Genomic DNA, 12,628 nt, shown 5'->3' with positions numbered 1-12,628 from the left:
ACAAACAAAACCATTGCAGAAGATTGAAAAACGAAAATTTAACTTTCAGAGCACTTGCTCGAGTTTTCCGTCGTTCTTCACTATACGGTGCGAAAGCAGATGAAAATGTAATATCTTGTGAGTAATCGATTAGAGTTTGGTTGATATTACTTGATGGGAAGTGTGCAAAAACGATCATTTTCTTCACACTGTTTCGCAAAATTATTGATTTTCGGACGAGGGGTGAGGGAGGGAGATGAAAGAAATGAGCGCCATTGTAGCAGCCATTTGTGGCTAGCTTCCACCTTCACCTTAAGTGGAAATTAGCATTTAGAGCTCGACAGTTATTCTCTAGACAAAAACTGTTTTCGAAAAAGATATTACATATGATAGAGCGCTCATTTTCATGTTGCCAAAAATAGGGTGACCAACATTTTCGAAGAAATAAAAAATCTAACTTTCTTAATTCTATAGATAGAGATAAACACAGTTCGACAATGTTGTTGTCCCAGTTATTTAAAACATCTTTGTAGAACAAAGTTTTGACGTGGGACTACGTCTAACCGGAATATATGGAGGGTAAAATGAAAACCTAAACACAGAACATGCAGGAAAAAATGAAAGATTTCGAATGCTTATAGCTCGAACATTTCGTACTGGATAGGAGAGATGTTTGCATCACTTGATAGGGAATATTTCTACGCATCTATCGCAACTAACAAAATGTTGTTTTTCATTAGATAAACAATTGAATAACTGTAAAATATTAGGCGTTATCTAAACGCCCTAACTGCATCGTTTTGATTGACCCGATTTACGGTTTCCGTAACACAGCCATCAAAACCAAGCAGCCTTAGGGAAATCGGCATTGCAAATACATGAAAGTAGGGAGACTTTTGTTCTCATCGAAAAATGTTCCCTAACACAGACTTTAAAACCAAGCAGCGAAATCGGCATTGCAAGCACACGAAAGAGCCTAGAGGCGAGTGAACTGAAAAGTTTAAACCCTCTTAAAGCCAAAAAGAAGAAAAAGAACACACGAAAGTAGGGGGAGCTTTTGTTCCCACCGAAATGTGTTCCCTAATAGAGATTTCTAAACCAAGGTGCCTGGAGAAATCGGTATTTCAAATTCATGCAAGTCGGGGGTATTTTTGTTCCGACTGGAATGTGTTTCCCTAACACAGACTTCAAATCCATGAAGCGTGGGGAAATCGGCATTGCGAATTCATACAAATCGGGGGTATTTTTGTTCCGATTGAAATGTGTTTCCCTAACACAGACTTCAAAACCGAGGTTTCTGGGGAAATCGGCTCTGCAAATAAATGCAAACTGCGAGTACTTTTGTCCTCGCTTGCCTTTGTGCAGAGTGGAATATGTCTGTCCTAACATGATCTTCTAAACTTAGGAACCTGGGAAAATCGTGCAGCCACTAGAAGCGAATGAACTTCCCAGTTTCAAGCAAATTCGAGATTCGAGAAGTATGTACACTTTTGGGATGTAAACTTCAGAGGGAAATGTAAAATAAAATAATCGTTTGATAATTTTTTTTTGTCTTTATTGGAAAGATTTTCAGCCTTAGGCTGGTTCATCAAACGTTTGATAATTCTTCCGTACATATATTTTGTTCTAGTCATCATACCAAACGTAAAAGGTCCGTCATTAAATTTACTTGTAACGAAGAACAATCAATCACAATAAATGAATTGACTTTACACGGCATTTGTTCATTTTTTTCACTCACAGAGCAAATATATTGAACTCAATTGAATTTGGAAACTGTTTCATTCAATCAAGAATTTAATCAATACAAACGAATGATTGCTCAGCTAATGTAGTTCCACGTGAACCTTGCGGTTATATCATAGATATAACCCACTAATTTTTTTTTTCTATCTCTTGACATAACCGATATAGTGCCTTTTTCCTAATTTGAAATCACCATTAAAACTAATTTGGGATCACCATTAAAAGAACTGTTTTTTGCTCTAACTTTTATATTTCAAATTCTACAACTGTCTTTGAAAGACTTTTAGAACATACTGATACAAACATTTTGCGATGCAGAACTTGTCAATATCTCAACTTCACTAAAGTTATTGATATTTCTTCCCAAAAAATACGTTCTCTTCAATTGCTTGCCATTCTTTCTGGGGCAAACATAAAAAATGTTTGTTAACGGTATTTGAAAGAACAAATTTCACTCTATATAATATGTGATTTTCAAAGGTATGTTTTTTTTTTGTATTTGAGTAAATTAAAATTGAAATCATGAGTTTTTGGGTAAAAAACCATCAATAACTTTGAACAGGATTAAGATATTGACGAATTTCGGCATCGCAAAATGTTGTTATTGAGAAGCTTTAAAAGTCGTACGAAGACATCTTTGAAGTTGATTTTTAAATATAAAAGTTAGAGTAAAATAATCGGATTTTTCATGGTTACCCTAATGCAACTTAGCTAAAAACAACTTTGTGGGAGATATTTATTCTTTAGACAAAAACTGTCTTCGACAAAGTTGTTACATATGTTACATATTGTTACATATGATAGCAAAATGTTTGTATCAGTATGTTTTAAAAGTCTATCCAAGACAGTTGGTATGTAGAATTTAAAATATAAAAGTTAGAGCAAAAAACAGTTTTTTTAATGGTGACCCCAACGCAAACTAGGAAAAAGGCGCTATATCGCTATTTAAAGAGATAGAAAAAACTTTGTTTTACAAAGATGTTTTAAATAACTGGGACAACAACATTGTCGAACTATGTTTTTTTTTTTTTTTTCTATTGTCGTCAATCTAAATTGTAGACCGATACATTCTTAATACTACTTAAAACTAAAAATCTAAAGAGAGCTGGCTGGATAATTTATTCGTTTAATTTAAAAGACGATTTTAACAAGTTACAGAATCAATTTTTTTTTATTTATTTATTTCGTCAAACCAGCGTAGACTAAATATGCTGCCCAAATATTACAGTGAAATTTAACGATATCTTATGCTATTCAGATAGCTTTTGAGCATTGATCTTGACATGGTTACATCAATTGTTTCACTGTGTTCGTTACAGAGGCTCATCATACGATTAATAGGACTATTTTTGGCATAATTCGTTCTTCGATAATCTATGTAAAAAATGTTAGGGTTTCTCAGGTTCCTAATCGGTGTGTAAAAATTCAGGTTTCCTAATATTTCTTCTGAGTCCACTCGTTGTGATATGATATCAATAATAAATAGAATCATGGCAGAGTTCCGACGTTCTTTTAGGCTTTTAATATTGATTAGCATACAGCGTGCTTCATATGGAGGGAGATGATATGAAGACCAGCCTAGTTTACGAAGTGCAAATAACAAAAATTGTTTTTGTACAGATTCAATTCTGTCTTCGTGTGAAGTTATGTAGGGGGACCATACAATACTACAGTATTCGAGAATTGATCTGACGTAGGTAATATACAATGTTTTTATTGTGTACGGATTGTGGAAATGGTAACTAAAGCGTTTAATGAAGCTCAACATATTATTTGCTCTATGGATGATTGTATTATAATGATCCACAAAGGTTAGTTTCGAATCTAAGATCACACCTAAATCTCTTACTCGTTGACATCTACTGATGGGTTGATTACCCAGTATAACACCATTGTTCAATGGTGTTCTTCTTCTTGTAAAAGTAATCAAAGTGCATTTCCTAACATTGAGCTGTAATAAACTCTTAGTGCACCAATTATAAACTATGTCAACTTCATTTTTGAACCGCATACTCCGCTCAGCTTTTGAGACGTGCAGACGTTTATTTCGATTGCGCTTATCACGAGTGAAGCATACCACCGTTGTAAATTTATTTGAATATACTGTGCCGCGTCGCGTGAAAAGTGTTCCGCGATGAGGCGAGAAAACACGTTCAAAATAGACTATTCCCAGCTCGCCGTCAAGCCGTCGGTCGAAAAGTTAATTGGTTTTTGTCGTTCGGTTCTCGGATTGAAGATGGAGGACATCAAGCGACTCCAGTGCCACAGAGGAGATGCGTGTGCGTTCGTAAAAGTTAGCGACTTAGCACTCGCACAAAAAGTTGTTGACGAACATGACGGGAAGCATGAGGTGGAGAGTGATGGGAAAAAACACACACTTCGCATCACGCTGGAAGATGGCAGCGTCGAAGTACGTGTTTACGATCTCTCCGAAGATGTGTCGGAAAGGAAGGTCGTCGATTTTCTTTCTGGATTCGGTGAAGTAGTATCGATCCGAGAAGTATCATGGGGCGAAAACAACGAAGCCCAAGGCATACCGCTCGGCATATGGTCTGCTCGTATGTTGGTGAAGCGGAATATCGATTCGTGGGTAACCATCGACGGAGAGCAAGCGTTTGTCGTGTATAAGGGACAGTTGCACTCCTGCCGCCACTGCAAAGAGCAAGCGCACACTGGCATATCATGTGTACAGAACAAAAAGCTACGCGAACGTGACGAAACAACCAGGACAAACTAACAGGTCAACTACCGATCAACAACCCAAGAAATGAGCTGGTGTGAGATCGGCACATACGAAAAAGTCTACCGTGCCACCACTGACATCGTCGCAGGTATTTCCAGAACTGCCGAGTGTCACGAACCTGGAGGAACCCTCAGGTTCAAAAACACACACAAGCAGCCAGCCCGAAAGCACCTCAGCTCCAAAAACGAATGTTACTCAATCTCAACGAACCAAATCGTCTCTACTAACGCCTCCGCAGGCTATCGTTGCTGTGGATGATTATTTCAAAAAGCCAGCGTTACGATCGCAGCGCAAGAGTAGCAATGGTAACGAAACAGATGACTCTACCACATCCGTCAATAGCAGACCGAACCGTGGAAGACCGGCTGGTAAAAAGCCCCGCCGAGGCGATATAGACGGAGAGAGTTTTGAAGTAATGTTAGTTTAAATGGCTCTCACGTCGTATAACATCTCGTCCATCAACATCGCTACCATCACGAACCCCACGAAACTGAACGCTTTACGAAATTTCGTCAACAGTCAGAACCTTGACATCGTGTGTCTGCAAGAAGTAGAAAACGACCAGCTCTCCTTGCCTGGCTACGACGTTTTCTTCAATGTAGACCATATGAGAAGGGGAACAGCTATTGCTCTGAAACAACACATACAAGTGACTAACGTTGAGAGAAGCCTGGACAGCCGACTGATTGCTCTACGAGTGCAAGACACGACGATCTGCAATGTTTACGCTCCCTCCGGTTCCTCACAACGAGCCGTTCGGGAAAATTTCTTCCACGAAACGCTTCCCTACTATCTTCGTCATAACATCACGAATGTAATATTGACTGGCGACTTCAATTGCGTGCTCCGAACATGCGATTCTAGCAGCCTGAACGCGAGTCCCGCTCTCAAAGCTGTGGTCCAACAACTACAGCTACATGACGTATGGGAGAAACTATATCCACGTGATAGTGGTTTCACATATGTCTGTCGCAACGCTCAGTCGCGCGCCTTGATCGTATCTATGTCAGCAACGGTCTGCGCGATCATTTGCGAGTAGCACATGTTCACGTCTGCTCATTCACCGACCACAAAGTGCTCACACTCCGTCTATGCCTCTCCCATCTAGGACAAGAACATGGCCGTGGATTTTGGTCCCTTCGACCATATCTTATGACTAGCGAAAACGTTGCGGAATTCCAGTATAAGTGGCAATACTGGACCCGGCAGCGCAGAAATTACGGCTCTTGGATTGAGTGGTGTCTTATGTTCGCGAAGCCCAAAATAAAACGATTTTTCAAGTGGAAAAGTCGATCCGTGTTCGATGAATTCCACAGTAAACATCAGCATCTATACGCTGAGCTACGACGCGCCTACGATGGGTACTACCAGCATCCTGAAATGTCAACAACTATTAACCGACTCAAAGGGGAGATGCTAGCGCTTCAACGGAGATTCTCTCATACTTTCATGAGAATCAACGAAACGCACGTGGCGGGAGAACCCATATCAATTTTTCAGTTGGGGGAGAGGCGAAGGAAAAAAACCATCATAACACAGCTGCAGACAGAGCAGGATACAACAATTACAGAGTCAAGAGCGATCGAAGACCACATGGTAACCTACTTTTCGACACTCTACTCAGAGGAGGCGAGAAACGACGATGAGAACAATTTCACCTGTGAAAGTGTTATTCCACTAACCGACGAAGTCTCTATGAGCAGCATCACGACGGCAGAAATTTGGTCTGCGATAACAGCGAGCGCACCACGAAAGTCTCCGGGCTGTGACGGAATACCGAGAGAATTTTATCATCGTATGTTCGACGTCATCCACCGCGAGCTGAACCTGTTGCTAAACGAGGTACTCAGCGGAAATATTCCTCCAGCGTTTGTGGAGGGCATCATCGTGCTAGTCAAGAAGAGGGGAGGCGACCATACGGCCAGATCATATTGTCCGATCTCATTGTTAAACAGCGACTACAAGCTCTTGTCCCGCATCCTAAAAACAAGATTAAAGCGAGTGATGAGAGAACATCATGTCCTCAGTGAAGGGCAGAAATGCTCGAACTCAGAACGAAACATTTTTCAAGCCACTCTCGCTCTGAAAGATCGCATAGCGAGTCTCCGTCATAACCATCGTGCTGGGAAGCTAATAAGCTTTGATCTCGACCATGCGTTCGATCGGGTCCGGCACTCTTTCCTCTTTCAAACCATGCGTTCGCTCGGCTTCAACCATGATTTCATCGCTCTACTCTCGCGCATCGCCAGTCGATCTACTTCTCGGCTGCTTATCAACGGACATCTCTCTCGCTCGTTCGAGATTCAACGATCAGTACGACAGGGGGACCCGTTGTTAATGCACCTCTTCGTACTGTACATTCATCCACTGGTGTCCAGGCTCGAACGTGTGTGCGGAAACGATCTGCTGGCAGCGTATGCGGACGACATCAGCGTCATCGTCACATCGGTAACTCAAATTGTTGCGATGCGTCAGCTGTTTACTCGCTTCGAGAGAGCCGCTGGTGCAAAATTGAATTTACGAAAAACTGTTACTATCGATGTTGGGTCTTGCGAAAACGGCTGTATCGACACCCAGTGGCTGCAAACAGCCGATGTAGTTAAAATATTGGGTGTAGTTTTCGCAAACTCAATAAAACTAATGACAACACTGAACTGGAATGCGCTGGTGGGGAAATTCTCACAACTAATGTGGCTGCACTCTTTGCGTATGCTGACGCTGCATCAAAAAGTGACCATGCTGAACACGTTCGGCACCTCCAGGATATGGTACCTCGCGTCCATTCTACCACCGTTGAACGTACATACAGCGAAGATTACATCAACGATGCGAACGTTTCTCTGGAGAGGGACAGTTGCTCGCGTCCCGATGATGCAGTTGGCTCGCAGCAAGGAAAAGGGTGGCCTGAAGCTGCAATTACCTGCGCTTAAGTGTAAGTCGCTCGCTATTAACCGTCATCTGAAAGAGATCGGATCCCTTCCTTATTACAGTTCCTTCCTTTTCCAAGCAAATCCTCGACCCCAAATTTCAATGGATCTTCCTGACCCTAAAACAATCCTGTCAAACATATCCCAAATTCCCCATCAAATCCAACAGAATCCCTCCGCCGATCAAATTCACCAGCATTTCGTCAATCAAATTGAAATACCAAGGGTGGAACCGGAAAATAACTGGCGACGCACGTGGCAAAATATCGCGTCGAAGCAGCTTACGTCAGTACAGCGGACGAAACTATACTTGCTGGTGAATGAGAAGATCGAGCATCGGAAATTATTTTTCGTGTTGCAGCGTGTAAATGACGAAAACTGTATACGCTGTGGCAACCGAACAGTAGAAACAGTACATATACAGTTTCATATCATCTGCGTAGATAAGTGCCTTAACACTGTTAAGAAAAACGCAAACGTCATTAACAAATAAAATGAACAAAGGGGCCCCAAATGAAAGCCTTGAGGAACTCCGGATGTAACAAATATTGGTTTTGAAATTTCCCCATTAAATCTTACCATTTGGGTGCGGTCAGTCAAATATGATTCTAGCCATTTCAATAGCTTGACTTCTATCCCTATTTTTTGAAGTTTAAGAAGGAGTAAGGGTATATCAACACGATCGAAAGCCTTACTAAAGTCAGTGTATAGAGCTTTAACTTGATTACCATTATCCATTGCATTCAAAGTGAATGTGACACCTCTATCTATAGAATTAAGAAAGTTAGATTTTTTATTTCATCGAAAATGTTGGTCCCCTATTTTTGGCAACATGAAAATGAGCGCTCTATTATACGTAACAACTTTGTCGAAGACAGTTTTTGTCTAGAGAATAACTGTCGAGCTCTAAATGCTTATTTCCACTTTAATGCATCCCCTGGATCATTGTGCAATGGAACGGATAAACCGTATGAAGCCCGAGCTCTCCTATAAAATTACATCAATAGAAAAATCCACCCACCGCCCACCGTTCTCACGTCTCACAAAAGCTCAAACTCTCGTTCCCAGCAAAAAGCTATCATCAGCCTCGTTCACACACATACACATCGGAGAAGCAATCGGCAACTGCGAGATCTCTCTCTCTCTCTCATGCCGTCAAATCCGAAAGCTCTCCAATTCTCTCTCTGTGCCGATTCGCTCACCGCACGTGTTCGCACGACAATGCGCGGGTGCGCGCGTGCCGTCGCACTCTTTTTCGCTCTCTCACCTGTCTCCATCGTTCGCTCCCTGTTTTATGAATGACCCGAGCGAGCGTACAAATCGTAGGGACGAATGGGCTAAGCCCCGTTACCCCGTCGTAGCGTATGGACTTCAAAACAATAATAAAAAACAAAAGCGCGGGCTTCGTCGCTCTCACACATTTGGGAGCGACGGCGCGAGAGGCAGCAGATTCGGCCGCCGTGAGAAACGTGAGCACGAATACACGAATGGCGAATGGAGATGTTGATTCTGGATGACTTCGTGTGCCACGCGCGGGATTTGTGAAAGGAGAAAAAAAAAGTATTTCGCCCGAAACAACCTGCTCCGATCCATCCGGCGGTGGTGTCTCAGTGTCAGTCGTTGGTTGGCGCACGGTCAGTTCGGTTAGGTTTTTCGCAAATGAGCGAGACTCGATACTCGATTGTTCTGAGTGGGTGGTAAGTTTTTTTTCTACCCTACGCTGTGGGATATGGTGACACTCTCCACCTCCACCACCGCCACCACCATCAGTTCCACATCGTGGCAAGAGGAAGATAATTGAGCTTCGAGAAATACAGCAGAACCACTCGGTCGGTTGCGTGGAAAACTAGCCCCTCGGTTGGGGGTTTTCGGTGATGTAAAGAACTTGTCACAGTTGGGCAAAAAAGCTTCCTGGAAGGCATCCCTTCGATGTGTATTGTGCATATAATATCCCTCTTGGAACGGAACAATCCGTGGCATTCGTAAAAGTCGGGTCGGGCCGACCAAGAGGCTCTGAATGAAAATCGATTAGGAGTGTTTTCGGTTACGAACGTCGGAGATTGTGAGTGTGTTTGTTGTGTGGAAAATGCCGTCGCGAGAAATTGTAAACGGTGGAAAAGTTTTGGGAAAATTATGAAAAGTGGGCAGACAGAAATTTCGCCGAACGCCTGCTGAAGCACCCTTGGTTCGCCAAGGTTCTAGCCTGGACGACAAAAATTAGCTGCAATTCGACGCAAGAATCCTTCGACGGAATCAATGTGTGCAATTGTGTGTGAGCACAGGCCGAGAGAGAGAGAGTACTGTCTGTCGGGATTCGTCTGGCTGAGAAAAAGCTCCAACCGGTGACCACTTGCTGGTAGACAGCACACGGACGCCTAGCTGTCAAAACAAAACTGACGGGGGCTGCTGCTTCCGCCGTATGCAAAACAGCTCTTTGGATTTATATGTGTGTGGTAAATTAATTGGGGAAGACATCCACCCGGGTGGGTTTCGGCGTGAAAAATTATCCCCGGATCAGTCCTCTTTTGAGCGGTAAAGTGGGGTGAAAAGTGTGGCCCGTTGTGGAAATCTTCAGTGCAGGCAGCAGGGTTTGGGAGTGTTTGCGTGAGTGAGTGCGTTTTTATAGAGTGCAGCTGTATTGGTGGAAAAGGGGGTGGCGTGCAGCCACGGAGCAGGAGCAGCTGGAGGAGGAGAAGAAGGAGGATGTAATGTATGGACCAGGAAAAACGATATCAACCCGGTCGTGAATAATAAATACTACAAATCTCACCCAAATTACTCACGTTTTTCCTGGTGCCGTTCGCTGGCGGCCGGGAAGTCGGTGTATCCGTTCTTTCGTTCGTTCGTCGGAGGGTTTGATTTTCCGCTGATTTTCAGTGTTTTCTTCCGGGGCGCAGCTTCGCTTTGCTGGAGGCGGCGAAGCATGTGACAAATTGTTGGTTCTACGAGACCAAATATATATGTATGGTATATGATGTGTTGGGGAATGTTGACAACGGTGCGAGAAATAATGATGATGAGGAAAAGTGCTTAGTCTGGAGGATAATAATCATATCTCGTTTTGAAGGCAATCATTACACGAAGGTGGTGACAGAGTATTAGCGGGGGAAAAAAGAGTGCGATATAATTCGAAGAAACACACAAAATCGCTTATTTTTAGCGGGTCGTCAAGCGGTTACCTCTTGTTTATCGTACGGAAGTTTCTCATTTGGCTTGCGAGTTATACACTCGATTGTGGGCGGCTTTTGATGGACTTATGAATGTTGGCCTCAGCGAGCACCTAATAGAGCCGACTGTGTTGGAAGGACAGAAATAGCGCGCAAAGCCGCCAGACTTGTTGTCACCAGCGCGAGTCATTTGGAAAAAAGGTGAGTTTAAATGATAAATTGAATGCTGTTGGAGGATAATGGTTGTTAGATGTAATTACCACCCTTGCTTCGATAGTGTTTAGCATTTGGATACAACAAGTGGTGAATAATGTTATGTACATTATTTATCAGCCGTTTTGTAGTCGTTTACTAGGCGATTGCAATTGTCGTTCTTGGAAAGCTACAGTCTAATGAACTGGTTTGAGGACTAGTGTATATATTTTTTTTATTATTAAACAAACTTTGCTTCTGATTATAATCTGATTTTCAGATATGTCATATTCTGGTCATTGAAATCAACTGCATAAAAACTTAGTGCTAATATTTGGAGTTTATTATCTATACTAAGCTGAGCAGTTAATGGTTCTCCGTCTGGACCTACTTGTTAAGAAATAACTTTAAACTATATAGCTTTACTGGGCAAGCCGTTATTATCGGTCAATGAATCGACTGCAATTATAACGAAATTCTCCGTCAAATGAGGAAATTTGATTGTCATTTTCAACATATCATATTTTTTTCGCAGGTCAATTGACTATTACCCCTCAATGCTAATTCTTTCATATTAAAATTTCCTCTTTCCTCAACGTACAATTTTTGTTGTTGAAAAACTACTGCTTATTAAAAAACAGGAAGTGGGTTATATCTATGGTATAACCGCAAGGGTGACGTAGGACTATCGTTGATTTAGAGATCATTTGTATGAAGTTGAATCTGAATTCATTCTGAATGAATGAATATTTGGAGAACTTCGAAAACGAGAGCGTTACGTTGGAGGCACAAGGTTTTATGCATCCAATATTGGATACGGAAATATCCTACTGATGGGGAAGAATAATCTTCAGAAGCTATCCTGTTGATTGCGATTGATTGAAAAATCACAAAACCTAATGTATTTGGTCACAGTGTTACATGGGTAGAAAACATTAAAATAAACTCTTTCATATGAATGTAATTTTAAATTCCCAGAGGAACTGGCAGATTATTTTCCGGATCTTTCTCGATCCAAATGGAAAGAATTCCGTGCGTGTATGTGTGTGTGTGTAGCGGCTGCTTCGAGATCTTCCCGGGGAACCGTTTGTAGCATCACTCTCCTCCTGATGGATTCCCTTCTGGCCTAAGGTGCACAAACAGGCTCTTGGTGACACCGTTCATCCGCGCTTTCATGATAAATGAAGAGCTTCACCACAACAGCGACAACATGCTCCAATCGCTGTTCAATTAGAACTGAGTGGATTTCCGAGCGGCGCTCGCTTATATACCGATTGGTGATTTCAATAGCCTATTTTGAAAGCAAATTTAAGACTATTGAAACAAGTTTTTGGATCAGAAAGTAACAAGTATAGAACGCGTAGACATTTTATCTTTCGAATGAAGTGTTTATCATACCATTTCGTTCAGTTGTTTAGGAGCTATTAACACTCAAAATCTCGGTCTCCGGCGTAACGCTTTCGTTTTCGAAACTTTGATTTTACACCCCGGTATAGAAATGAAAGACGTAGTCCTACGTCAAAAGTAGAATGTTCGACACTGTGACTATTTTCTATAGCCGCATACACACCCAATTCAATTTGTAATTCAGGTATGAGATAATCGAAATTGAAAATGATAGAATGATAGAAAATCTATGTATATAAAAATGGATTTCTGTCTGTCTGTCTGATTCTTATGGACTCGGAAACTACTGAATCGATCAACATGAAAATTGGTATGTAGGGGTTTTTGGGGCCGGGGAAGGTTTTTGTGATAGTTTGAGACCCCTCCCCCCTCTCTAAGGGGGGCCTCCATACAAATTAAACACAAATTTCTACATTACTCGGGAATTAATCAAGCAAATGAAACGAAATTTGGCATACGGAGGTTTT

The 12,628-nt window shown here is 41.9% G+C and overlaps 1 protein-coding gene across 2 annotated transcripts in view; it reads left to right on the top strand.

Annotated features, from left to right (window-relative positions):
• Positions 1 to 9,023: 9,023 nt before the first annotated feature.
• The window catches only part of LOC129770177 (beta-1-syntrophin), a 652,823-nt gene continuing 649,218 nt past the window's right edge, over positions 9,024 to 12,628 (top strand). For both annotated transcript variants that reach the window (XM_055772842.1, XM_055772843.1), the window contains exon 1: positions 9,024 to 10,763. The gene's annotated coding sequence lies outside the window, so the exon portion shown is untranslated. The remainder of the gene's footprint in view (positions 10,764 to 12,628) is intronic.

Source organism: Toxorhynchites rutilus, chromosome 2 (assembly GCF_029784135.1).
Source record: "Toxorhynchites rutilus septentrionalis strain SRP chromosome 2, ASM2978413v1, whole genome shotgun sequence".
NCBI lineage: Eukaryota > Metazoa > Arthropoda > Insecta > Diptera > Culicidae > Toxorhynchites > Toxorhynchites rutilus.
Note: the sequence above shows the minus strand (reverse complement) of the source record. Positions and strands in the feature narration are given on the sequence as shown.